This window comes from Mus musculus, chromosome 9, assembly GCF_000001635.26.
Source record: "Mus musculus strain C57BL/6J chromosome 9, GRCm38.p6 C57BL/6J".
NCBI classification, from domain to species: domain Eukaryota; kingdom Metazoa; phylum Chordata; class Mammalia; order Rodentia; family Muridae; genus Mus; species Mus musculus.
The window spans coordinates 79,570,910-79,585,326 of NC_000075.6; the positions used below are offsets into that span (position 1 = coordinate 79,570,910).

Consider the following 14,417-nt stretch of genomic DNA (forward strand, 5'->3'; position numbering starts at 1 on the left):
CTTAACAAATGCCTTCTTTTGGCCTCCACAGGCAACTGCAGAAATATAGCACACACACACATACACACACACACACACACACACACACACACACACACACACACACACACAGGAGAGAGAAAAAGACAGAGAGACAGAGAAAGATAGAACACATAAATAAAACTAAATCATTAAAAATAAAAATGCCTATAAAACCATGATAGTCAGCACAATTTTATGAGCATGAAAAAAAACAAATCCATGTCAGGTTAAATAAAAAGTGCAAAGAAATCTTAATATACAACAAAATTAACATACCTGTGACTTTAGCAAATGGAATATTTAATAGTATAGGCACAGCTAAATCTACAGGACAAATACAGTCACACATTTGCATGGGTAAATTTCAGGCAGCCTAAAAACCTTTTATGTTCAAAGTTCAATGTCTCTACATTATAAAATTCCAGGAGAAACTAGTATTTAAAGGAACACACCTTGAGATGGAAAGGCTGTGTACAACAAACATATAGCCAATGTCACACTAAATGAAGAAAAATTAAGAGCATTTCTTCCAAAATCTGAAACAGGAGTGTCTACTCTCTCCATTCTGACTTAGTATAATGCTTGAAGTCTTTGTTAGGTTAGTATAGCAAGAGAAAGAAAGGAAAGAAAACACACAGGAAAGGAAGAAGTCAAATGATCACTACACACGCACATGAAATAACACTGTAATCCACATACCTTAGAAATCCTACTGTAGAAAATACTCTTAGACCCAATGAACACTTTCAGAAAAGTAACAGAATATAAAAATCAACATGCCCAAATCAGATGTTTCCTTATGCCCCATTAATTAACTTAGAAGATATCATATAGAAAATCCCACCCATGGAAGCTTTGATTAAAATAATAATAATAACTCCATTAGTTAGTTTCCTGTTGCTGTGATGATATGCCAGGACCAAAATCAACTTATAGAAGAGTTTACTTTGACTTTAGATTCTAAATTCTAAAAGATCTAAAAAATGATCTAAAGGACGTAAAATTTCTAAAGTAGTCTGTGTTGACAGGGGAGGTATGGCTGCAGGTGGCAGAAGCAGAAAGCTGGCAGATCACATGTCATCTTCACACAGGAAGCAGAGAAGGGAATGGGAAGTAGGAGAAAGCTATATTATTTATATGAGTACATTGAAGGCATCTCCAGACACTCTAGAATAGGGTATAGGAGCCTATCACAAATGGTTGTAAGTTGGGTTGCTGGGAATTGAACTCAGGACCTCTGGAAGAGCAATCACTGCTCTTAACTGTTGAGCCATCTCTCCAGCAGGATAAAGCTATAAAGGCTCACTCAAAGACTTTCCCATTGATGTACTTCCTCCAGTAAGTCTGTACGTCCTGGAGGTTCGACAACCTCCCCAAAGTCAGCAACTGAAACCAAGTGTTCACATATGTGAGCCTGTGGGGACGTTTCCCATTAAATTCACCACAATAGCCTTAGGAATAAACCTTACTAAGGAAAGGAAAGGAAAGACCTCTGCAATAAAACCTTAAGATACTGAAAAGAGAAAGTGAGAAAGACACTAGAAGATGGGAAAACTTCCCATTCTCATGATTGCTATAAATACTGTTTAAAAAAAAAAAAACAGCCCTATGGTTAAAAAGAAAAACAAGCCATAGATTCCATAAAATGTCCATAAGAATTCCAATACTACTCATTACAGAATAATGATACTCTAGTAATATAATAAACAAGCAAAACTTTTACATGAAAGCAAAAGGCTCCCAAAAGGTCCAAGCAGAGGAGTAGTGCTGGAGATATCACGATACACAACCTCAAACAAAATCAGTATGGTACTATCCCAAAAACAGCCATCAAAACCAATATAATACAACAGAGGACCCAGAAATAAACCCACACAGCCACAGCTACCTCGTTTCTTAACTATTTTGTATAACTTTATACTATTTTTAACATCATCCTCCCTTTTCCCTCCTACTACTCTCATGTCCTTTCCACTCCTCAGATTCATGGCCTCTTGTTCCTTAATTATTATTGTGGTTTCTATATATATGTATATGTGAATTTATAAATGCAACCATTGAGGATTGAATAACCTATCAGAAGCCCATCTCTGGAGAAGATGAGCTCTCCCTTTCTCACCAGCCTGCAGTTCTTCAGCTAGGAGTGGAAACTTGTGAGATTTTCCCCATCAGTCCTGTTGTCAGTTGGTGTTCTTTTTGGGTGTTGTTTTGGCAACTGTATTGTTGATACTTCACATGTGGTGCTTCCCTGTCATACATAAAAACTACAATCTCACAACAGACATCCTGGTACTCTGGCTCTAACAATCTTAATAAAGCTGCCAACAGTGCACATTGGAGAGAGGGTAACCTCTAAGAAATGGTGTTACATGTAGAAAAACGAATCCAGGTGTAGCTCTCTCACAATAGATGAAAATCAATCCAAAATGAATCAGATCTCTTAATGTAAGGTCTAACTCATTGAAACTACTACAAGAGAGCAGAGAAAATGCTTTAATACATGGCATAAATGATAATTCTTTAAAACAAGTAATACAGTAGAACAGAGATTAATTTCAAGAAGTGTCGAAGGAGATTACAAAAAAAGTAAAACTTCTGAAAGGAGGAAATAATTGCCAGAATAAAAAAACTGCCTAGAGAATGGGAGAGGGGCATCCATCTTACCTATACATATGACAGGAGATTTAGGTGTAGCATATATAGAGTACTTCAGAATTTAAACACCAAAACCCAAAATCATCCTGTCAGTGTGTTAATGAGCTGACCAGACAGTTCCCAAAGGAAGAAATAAAAATGACCAATAAATATTTGAAAAAGCTTTCAACATTGTTAGCTAGTAGAAAACATTAAATTGCTTTTGGCTCTCAGAACAACACCATGGTGGTCAGCAAGAACAGGAGCCCGATGAAAGGCATCAAGAAGAGAGCCAAGAAGAAAGTGGTTGACCCACTTTCTAAGAAAGACAGGTATGTAAAAGCTCTGGCTATGTTCAGATTAGAAACATTGGGAAAACACTAGTCCTAAGGATGCAAGGAGCCAAAATTGCATCTGTTAGCCTCAAAGGTCTTGTGTTTGAAGTGAGCCTTGCTGGTCTGCATAGTTAGAAAACTCAAGCGCGTTACTGAGGATGCTAGGGGAAAAATGGTCTGACTAATTTCCATGGCATAGGTCTTACCAGGGACAAAATGTGTTCCAAGGTCAAAAAGTGGCAGACCATGATTGAAGCTTGAAGCTCATGTTGATGTCAAGACAGCTGATCATTATTTGCTCTATGTTCTATGTTGTTCTATGTTGGTCACACACACACACACACACACACACACACACACATACACACACACAGAGACAAATGCAACAACCAGATATGCAAAACAGCCTGTGCACAGTACCAGCAAGCCCACCAGATCTGGTAGATTATCACAGAAATCATGCCCGAAGAATTGCAGACTTGAAGGAAGTGCTTAATAAACTGGTTCCAGGAACCATTGGGAAAGACATAGAAAATGCTTGCCAGTCCATTTATCTTCTTCAAGATGTCTTCGTTAGAAAGGTTAAAATACTAAAGAAACCCAAGTTGGATTTGGGAAAACTCCCAGAGCTCCATGTTGAAGGTAGAAAACCATATGAACCAAGAAAGTCCAAGAAAGTGTTTAAAATCCAGATTTTAATTGTGACAAATAAAAAGTCCTATTTGTGAGGATAAAAAAAGAAAAGGCAAGGAAAACTATAAATTAAAACTTCCTAAGATTGGATTTTACTCAGGTGAAAATGGCCATCCCTACTGGATGGTTTTGTGTCAACACAAGCTGGAGTTATCACAGGGAAAGGAGACTCCTTTGAGGAAATGCCTCTATGAGATCCAGCTGTAAGGCACTTTCTCAATTAGTGATCAAGTTGGAAGGGCCCATTGTGGGTGGTGCTATCCCTGGGCTGATAGTCCTGAGTTCTTTAATAAAGCAAACTGTGCAAGCTAGGGGAAGCAAGCCAGTAAGCAGCACCCCTCCATGGCCTCTGCATCAGCTCCTGCCTCCAAGTTCCTGCCCTGTGTGAGTTCCTGTCCTGACTTCCTTTGGTGATGAATAGCAATGTGGAAGTGTAAGCTGAATAAACCCTCTCCTCCACAACTTGCTTCTTGGTCATGGTGTTTTATTCAGGAATACAAACCCTAACTAATACACCATCATAAAGAGAACAAATAACAAATCCTGGAAGGAGGTGGGAAAAGAGGAATCCATGTGTATTTCTGGTGGGAGTATAATTTTGTATGAGCATACCAGAAACAGGACTGCCAAATGGCCCAGATGTGCCAGCCTTGGGTATATAACAAAAGAACTATAACACCACAGTAAGTCAACACACCAGAAAGGGAATTTATACATCCATAATTATCATAGAGTTGTTTACAATAGCTATGAAACAGAACTACCCTGCATGTCCATGAGATGATAAAATATTTTCAATGTGATCTATAGACACAATGGGATTTTTATAGCCATAAAGAAAAACGAAATCATGGCAACTGTGGGAAAATGGATGCAATTAGAAAATATTATGTTGTAAAATAAATGCTGCACATTTTATCTGCTGAATCTAGATTTTAAAGTGTGTATGTGTGTGCATATGTTTATTTCTTAAGCTAGAAAAGGGGTTATGAGAGGGAGGAAAATATCTTAAGTAGGGTGAAAGATAGGGTAAAAATACACGTAAAATCAAAACACAGACTAACTGTGGTAAGACTGCTGAAGAGAGTGTGGGGACCCCTGGGATGACAGTGGGGGAAGGGAGAAAATGTCCATAAAATACAATGACACATATGTTTGAAGATGTCCTGATGAAACTCCCTACTTTATATGCTAGCTAAAAATTGAATTAAAGTAAAATTTGCCCGTTAAAAAAAAAACTATAATGTCTTTGTTTCCCCCATCTCCTGTCCAACAGCATAAGCCTTGAGTCCAAAGAGTCTAATAAGCATCCCACGACTCTACTTCAGTCACCCCAGAAAGGCACTAATTATACACACAAAGGCTTTTTATTTTCTCTCCTACATGATCTCTCAAATGTTTGCAGCATAGCAACTCTCTTGCTCCCTCCGCTAACCCCTCTCTCTCAGCTTCCTTCCCTTGTTTCCCATGGTCTTGGCATGTTGCAGATGTTTGCTGGGTCAGAGCTCCATCCTGCCATTTTTGATGACTCAGTGGTCTTGTTTCCTCTATATGTGGGTGTCTGCTGGTGGACTGGCCTGCCCTGCTTGGTCTGTTTCTGGTCCTAATACCTTACTGATTAGAAACCATGAACTGAAGAACCATCTTCAGCCATGTAGTCCTTAAGCAACCTACATTCATGACTTCAAGCCTCAGCATCAACCTTGACTGGTACAATCTGCACATTCCCTCCCATAACTTTTCTCCAGCTTTCCTTCATGCAGTGTGATTGGTTATTGCATTTTTTTGTATCTTAAACTGAGCCAATCAGTGTCTGGTTTTGGAGAATTGCCAAAACTATGGGAAAAGACTTTTGAATCCAGCAGTAGTGACCTCTAAGATATAAGTCCAGGGCTGAAGGTGTTGATCTCACTTAGAAAGTCTACTAGGCAGGGGTCCATTTAGGAGAAAGAGGTAGAATGGGAATACGATAAAGGAGGCATTGGTGCTCGGTGACAGAGAGGAGCTGTGTTAATGCTCAGGGTAGGGTGTTTCAACTCAAGTGATGAGCTTTTGGGGAATATCTTTAATTCTTCATTCACATAATCTCAATGCTAATAACTTTAACAATGAATTTATGAAATTCCTAAAGCTTTAACAACTGACTCCAATACATTCTTGCCTCTACTTGGAATGCTGGGATGTTTCTTGGCCGAATTAATTAGAAATTTTTATAGCTACCAAATGGCTACTTTTATAACTCAGTCTATACTTATTAGTGGGAAGTCTATCCTGAAGAGAAGTTTTGTCTGTTTGTTTGTTTGCCTATTTATTTTTTAACCTTAGTATGAACTCATTGATCCCTACTTATTTACATACTTGAATTAGCCCTGCCTTGGTAAGTAAGAAGCTAAGTTGGTGCCTGCTACATTTTTTACCTATCTTTGTTATTACTTTTGGACTTTTGGAATCATTAGTTTGAAATTTGTTCTTACTTTTTAATTCAAGAAAATATTCTGTGTTCACATATTATCTCTGTGCAAGTAACCATTACCCTGTTGCCATGGTCTCCATATTTTACTCACTGTAGACCATGAACAACGTTCTATGCTGCATGGATGCCCTCTTCCTCGCTGCTTGGGTTGGTACCCATTCAGCCCCAGTCCTGAGTGAACTCAGTGTATACATTTCAGATTCAACATTTACAATTTGAATATGGAACTCTATAACTATGTCAGGAATTAGCAAAGAGCTCTGAGAATCACATAATGAACTCACAAATTATACATTTTCTGTCATATTTCAGCTGCTCACCGATGCCATGGCAAATGGTGGATGTGGCAATATTCTAATAAAACTTTATTTTTAATTAATTTGTTTTTTATTTTAAAATGTTTCATTCAATATATTTGATCATATTATTTCCCTCTTCCAGCTCCTAACCCCTTACATACCTAATGTCATTTTTTAACTCTCTCTACAAAAAAAAAGGAAAGAAGAAAGAAAATTAAAATAAACCAACTAAAAATAATTAGACAAAACACACACACACACACATGAATGAAGTCCATTGTGGTTTCACCAGCTTCTTATTTGCAGAGAGCCAGTACACGTAGTTTGATGACCTTTTGTAGATGTTCATGAGGTCCGTATTCATTTTCTTTTTTTTTATTATGTATTTTCCTCAATTACATTTCCAATGCTATCTCAAAAGTCCCCCCCACACACCCCCACTCCCCTACCCACCCATTCCCACTTTTTGGCCCTGGCGTTCCCCTGTACTGGGGCATATAAAGTTTGCGTGTCCAATGGGCCTCTCTTTCCAGTGATGGCCGGCTAGGCCACCTTTTGATACATATGCAGCTAGAGTCAAGAGCTCCGGGGTACTGGTTAGTTCATAATGTTGCTGCACCTACAGGGTTGCAGATCTCTTTAGCTCCTTGGATACTTTCTCTAGCTCCTCCATTGGGGGCCCTGTGATCCATCCAATAGTTGACTGTGAGCACCCACTTCTGTGTTTGCTAGGCCCCAGCCTAGTCTCACAAGAGACAGCTATATCACGGTCCTTGCAACAAACGCTTGCTAGTGAATGCAATGGTGTCATCGTTTGGAGGCTAATATCTTGATGTATTTTAACATAAAAACAATTTTGACTTGGCAAAGTAATTTGATAAGTGTATATTCCCCCTTTAATTTCTGGGGAAAATTATGCAGAACTGTTTTATAGAAGCTTTCAACCAGTCAACTTTTCACATCCTAGATGCCAGAAACCAAGCCTTTATCTCTTACTTTAAAAAAGTGGTCTTGGTAAGACCTCATTATGAAGCCTTCTATGACCTATTAAATTGATCTCTGTAACTAACTGCCAAAAAAAATTTATTGCAACATTAATTTTCCTGAAAATTTTCTAGATGGGGGTTTGATCCTTCTACTATTACAAAACCATTTTAATTTAAAGAAAGGGATAGAAAGGAAATGAAGAATGTATATATTCTGACACATACCTTGTTACACAGAGTTAATGTTTATGAATCTCTTCCATCATGAGTTAACATCCTGTCTTGTTAACTCTTACAGTGATGTATCATTTCACAAGCCATCATGATGAAACCCTTACAACTCAGGAGTCCTGGACATCATTGAGATTATTCTTGAAATGTGACGAGGAAAGAAGCTCCAGACCTATAAAAGATTGACAGTTTGTCATAGGCATGTGCACAGGCATGATCCTTCCTAAACTTACCAAGAAATCTCTGGTCCAAATGGAGAAAATGATAATACTCGGACCTACAGGAAATCTGCAATATACCCATGACATGACAGAAACAAGTTATGTGTAATATGCATGCACACAGCCTGCAGCAATCCTGAAGCATCTCTCTTCTATGCTCTGTCCTTTCCCGGGACATTTCCTTTTCCTATCAGATGCTCTCATGGAACTGAATGGAAGGGGGCATGGAGGCTCATGCTCCTCCTGAACACGTCTGCTTGCTTCATACTTGGCTCCCACACACAGATTAGGAGAAGAAAAGTTTGAAATTAATGACTTACTTGTTCTTTAGAATGATACATTCCCTAGCAGTGATTAAATCCCCATCCTTTGGCCCTTACTGCCAAAGGCGTAATTGTGTTGCTTAATTCATGAAATGAATGAGAAATTTATGTACCATAGGCTGTAGCATAGGCTTAGATTTTTTTAAAACCTGCTTTTAATAAAGGTTCTCAAATGCTTCAAGCTCCCCACCACCACCACTTCTATCCTACTGTCTGAAGGTAGGGGAGAAGAGATGGTAAACAGGACAAGGGATATGGACCCGTTTAAAAGTAGTTCCCATGTTGGTGGGATTGCAAGCTTGTACAACCACTCTGGAAATCAGTCTGGCAGTTCCTCAGAAAATTGGACATAGTACTACCGGAGGATCCAGCAATACCTCTCCTGGGCATATATCCAGATGTCCCAACCGGTATGAAGGACACATGCTCCACTATGTTCATAGCAGCCTTATTTATAATAGCCAGAAGCTGGAAAGAACCCAGATGCCCCTCAACAGAGGAATGGATACAGAAAATGTGATACATTTACACAATGGAGTATTACTCAGCTATTAGAAAGAATGAATTTATGAAATTCCTAGGCAAATGGATGGACCTGGAGGACATCATCCTGAGTGAGGTAACCCAATCACAAAGGAACTCACACAATATGTACTCACTGATAAGTGGATATTAGCCCAGAAACTGAGTATACCCAAGATATAAGATACAATTTGCTAAACGCATAAAACTCAAGAAGAACGAAGACCAAAGTGTGGACACTGTGCCCCTTCTTAGAATTGGGAACAAAACACCCATGGAAGGAGTTACAGAGACAAAGTTTGGAGCTGTGACGAAAGGATGAACCATCTAAAGACTGCCATACCCGGGGATCCATCCCATAATCAGCTTCCAAATGCTGACACTTTGCACACACTAGCAATATTTTGCTGAAAGGACCCAGATAGAGCTCTCTCTTGTGAGACTATGTCAGGGCCTAGCAAACACAGAAGTGGATGCTCACAGTCAGCTATTGGATGGATCACAGGGCCCCCAATGGAGGAGCTAGAGAAAGTACCCAAGGAGCTAAAGGGATCTGCAACCCTATAGGTGGAACAACATTATGAACTAACCAGTACCCCGGAGCTCTTGACTCTAGCTGCATATGTATCAAAAGGTGGCCTAGCCGGCCATCACTGGAAAGAGAGGCCCATTGGACTTGCAAACTTTATATGCCCCAGTACAGGGGAATGCCAGGGCCAAAAAGTGGGAGTGGGGGGGTAGGGGAGTGGGGGGGGAGGATATGGGGAACTTTTGGGATAGCATTGGAAATGTAAATGAGGAAAATACCTAACAAAAATATATATAAAAAAAAAAAAAACGTAGTTCCCCATCTTACCTGGAAGTCTTGAACAATAGTTCCTGAATGACCAGAAAGTAACTGAAGAAATCAAAGAAGATGCAAAACCTTTTATAGAATTATACAAAAATGAAAGCACAATGAACTAGAAATTTTGAAATGTGGCTAAGAAAAAATTATGCAAATATTTACAATAAAAAATAAGAGCAATCTTTAACATCTCAATGTCCCAGTCAAACAAGAGCCATCTAAACTTCAAAGGAGTAGATGATGAGAGATAATACAAACCAGGGCCGAATTCCATGCAATGGGCATTGTATTTGGTTTCTTTTCTCGTTGCCATGACAAAGACCTGACAAGATAACTTTAAGTGGGGAAGGATCCATTTTGACTCTCATTTTGAGTGTACAGTTCGCAATGGAGGGAAGTCACTGTGGCAAGTGCAGAGGCATTGATCCCAGTGTTTGGCAGTCAGAAAGCATAGCCAGAGACTTGTCTTGCTTTCACTTTTACATTCAATCTGGGATAGCCACAGAATGTGTTGCCAGTACACAGAGTGGATCTTCAGACTTTTTGTCAATTTTTTTAATTATGTACAATGTAAATTAATTTACATTATTTATTACTGCCTCCATGTATGTCTGTGTGAGGGTGTCAGATCCCCTACAACTGGAATTACAGAATGTTATAAACTTCCATGTGGGATCTAGGATTTGAAATTGGGGCCTCCATCTCACCAGCCCCATGTATTCAGTCATAATTAATCCAGTCTAAAAACTCTTTCACAGACAGGTCCAGAGGTTTGTTTACTAAATAATTCCAGACTTTGTCAGGTTGACAATCAATATTGATTACCACAGACACTAAAAGTATAATACATACATAGAACTCATCACACTCAAGTCAACCCACATAATCACTAAATATCAGATTGCTTGTACAGAGCTGTGTTGAGTGAGGGACAGTGGCTGAAAGGACAAAGGTAAGTTACCCATGTGTGATGGTTTGAATATCCTTGGACCAGGGATTGGCACTATCTGGAGGTGTGGCCTTGTTGGAATAGGTGTGACCTGGTTGGAATGGGTGTGTCACTGTGGGTATGAGCATAAGATCCTCACCCTAGTTGCCTGGAAGTCAGTCTTCTAACTGGCAGCCTTTGGATGAAGACATAGAAATCTCAGCTCCTCCTGCACCATGCCTGCCTGGATACTGCCATGCTCCCACCTTGATGATAATGGACTGAACCTCTGAACCTGTAAGCCAGCCCCAACTAAACTTTGCTTTTTATAAGACTTGCCTTGGTCATGGTGTCTGTTTAGAGCAGTAAAACCCTAACTAAAACACCATGATAGTACCTGTTAACTGATGATGGCCAAAAGATGAGGAAACACAGTACCTTCTGCTAGAGTGAGGTGGAAGTTTCTGGATATGTCAGGTGATATAATGAGAGGACATGTAGTGTTTGGAGAGAGTATAAGTAGGACTCACCGGGCAGTGATGGCATGCTGGCTTAGCTAAATTCACAATGCTTTGTTGGTCCTGCATTCTCTCTGATCTTCATTTCATTGAGAAAGGCATGGAAGAGAACTTTTCCTGGTGTCCCAGCTGGTCCTGGTTGCTGCCACTGACTCAATCTGATTTGGCAGAAGCCTAGAGGTTTCTGCTAGATCATGCCACCACTGCTGTTTGTGTTTGCTACCCTTACACTACTGAACTGGACTACTGGCACCCTGACAGAGATTAGAATCAACCCAAGAAACTACTTTTAAACAGGTCCATATCCCCTTGTCCTGTTTACCATCTTTTCTCCCCTACCTTCAGACAGTGGGATAGAAGTGGTGGTGGTGGGGAGCTTGAAGCATTTGAGAACCTTTATTAAAAGCAGGTTTTAAAAAAATCTAAGCCTATGCTACAGCCTATGGTACATAAATTTCTCATTCATTTCATGAATTAAGCAACACAATTACGCCTTTGGCAGTAAGGGCCAAAGGATGGGGATTTAATCACTGCTAGGGAATGTATCATTCTAAAGAACAAGTAAGTCATTAATTTCAAACTTTTCTTCTCCTAATCTGTGTGTGGGAGCCAAGTATGAAGCAAGCAGACGTGTTCAGGAGGAGCATGAGCCTCCATGCCCCCTTCCATTCAGTTCCATGAGAGCATCTGATAGGAAAAGGAAATGTCCCGGGAAAGGACAGAGCATAGAAGAGAGATGCTTCAGGATTGCTGCAGGCTGTGTGCATGCATATTACACATAACTTGTTTCTGTCATATCATGGGTATATTGCAGATTTCCTGTAGGTCCGAGTATTATCATTTTCTCCATTTGGACCAGAGATTTCTTGGTAAGTTTAGGAAGGATCCTGTCTGTGTACATGCCTATGTCAGTCTTCTATAGCTCTACACCACCTTTTTTGGGCTATACCACCAGTCCAGGAAATACTTATGACCCTACCATTGAGTGTTACTAATTATTCCTTACTCTTAGGAGAAAGTTATTACTAGTCTACTTCCCCCCTCCTGTCCTTGGGTCTCAATGGCTTCTAAATTTAAATCAGGCTCTCTCTTAATCTCCCTAAAATAATTCCTTGATAATTTTAGAGAAGTGAAGTATAAGGTGTGAGTAAGTCAAAAAAAGGCATGCGTTTGTCAACAGAACAAGTGGTGTGAACACTGATGGTGCTCGCCAACATTTCAGATGTGTGTCTCCAGATACTTTCACACATTCAACCAACACCTGATGTATTTTAAGAGGAAAACTGTAGTTGGTTTGAGTACACATAGCCTAACATAACATAGTAACTATTTGTACAACATTTACATTGCATTGAGTATTATAGTAATCTAGAAATTGCTTTAAGTGTGAGAGGACTGGATGCTGAGCCATTTACCTACCATTCCAATCACTCAGGTAAAGATACTTGGGCCTAGAAGTCAGTGTCTTCTTGGACAACGTATCAAGATCTTATCTCAAAATAAGACAACAACAGCAACAAATCATAAAATATAGAAGGATGAGTATGAGCTATATGCATGTAGCAGCCCTTTCATACAGACTTGAGCAACCGTAGATGTTAGCATCTGTAGGGTCACAGAGCCAAGGAAATGGAGGGACAATTGTACATGCCAGAACATGACATAATAGAACGAAATGTTAGGGTCTTTCTCTGATGTGCTAAAGTTGAATTGATTCAAGCTGCTCTTAAAATGAAGACCTTTTTTTTTTGAGCCTTTGTGTGTAGTGGATACTGATTTTACTGATTTGAAAAAATAAATCCCAAGTGAAATCAGACATGACTGATAATGCTGGAAGAACTTCAAATCACAACTTGTACAGCAGTGATGTTATAGAGTATGCCTGCATCTTGGGCTCAAAAGACCCTGGGGAAGCTATTCCAAACACAGAAATCAACTAAACAGGCTGCAATTTTAATGAGAATCCATCTGCCAATCCCAATTAATGTCCTGTCTTTTTGTATGATGAAGAGAAAATAATGAACAGATTCAAGTAGTGATTATTATTATTCCATTTGTTCACATTTCCAAAATTTCCTGAGTTATTTTAGATCATTACTCATGAGGTTTCTTATAAGGACGCCCACCCAATATTTATATGAATATCAAATTTTGGGAGTCATTGTCTTTATTAGTTGTTTGGCTCATCATTTAGATAAATACCTGGCAAAGGCAATTTAAGGATAGAAGGGTTTATTTTTGTCTTATACCTACAAAGGATACACTGTAAATGGCAGAGAAGGTTTGAAGGTGGGGCAGAAAGCAGCTGGCCACAGCCAAAGTCAGGAAATAGACAGCCATAGATGAGGACTTCGGCTCAGGTCACACTGTCCTTCCCATCCAGTCCCAGACTCCCATCCGATGAGGTGCTCCTCGAACACTTAGGGTGAGGCTTTCCACTGTAATTAACCCAATCTAGACATCCCTGATAAACGGTCAGAGATTAGTTTGCCTGGTGACTAATGCTTTACCAAGGTCATTAACAAGAGTAACCATCACTCCACCTTTAGGGTTTCTTTCTTAGTCTTTGCTTTCAAGTTAAATACTAAACACAAGTTTTGAGAATACCACTGGGATTGTTTTGCTTTCCAGCTTACTTACTTAACAAGTTAAAATGACATAGTGATCATTCTCCTCCCGTTGAGCCAAATCTCTCTTTCTCTCCTCTCTTGATCAGTTTCCTTTGCTTGCTTTCCCTCAATAATCTATCATTCATCCCCATACTTGATAGTTTTATAGTCAGGCTTCTGAAAAAGCCATAGCAGTACATCAAAGTCTCCATGGAAGCAGAACTCCATAAGCCTAATTAATAAATCTGTTTTTATTAAAAGCACAAAATAGTTTAGGGGATATACTGGTTAGTTTTTTTGTCAAGTTGACACAGGCTTAGGTCAATTGAGAAAATGCTTCCATCATATTGCCCTGTAGACAAGTCTGCCACATTTTCTTGATTGAAAATTAATGTGGGCGGTCCCAGCCCACTGCGAGTGGTTCGACCTGTGGGCTGGCGGTTCTGCATGTTGTATAGAAAGCAGGCTGAGCAAATCATGGAAAGCAAGCCAGCAATTGGTGTTTCTCTATGGTTTCTACTTAAATTCCCGCCTCCAAGTCCTTTCTTGGGTTCCTGCTTTAGTGTCTCTTAATAGACTGTGGCACAGGATATGTAATCTAAACAAATGTTTCTTCTTCGAGTTGCCTTTGGTAAAGATCTTTATCACAGGGACAGAAGAAACCTAAGACAAGCGTTTTACTTATTTTGCTTTTTACTTTATGGAACCTGGGGACAGAATAGCAAAATTAAAAAAAAAAAAAAGAGCCCATATAGAGTGGAAAAAATAGAATGTGAC

General features: G+C 39.4%; 1 pseudogene; it reads left to right on the forward strand.

Annotated features, from left to right (window-relative positions):
* The first annotated feature begins 2,898 nt into the window (after positions 1 to 2,898).
* Positions 2,899 to 3,718, forward strand: Gm8125 (annotated as a pseudogene).
* The last annotated feature ends 10,699 nt before the right edge of the window (positions 3,719 to 14,417 follow it).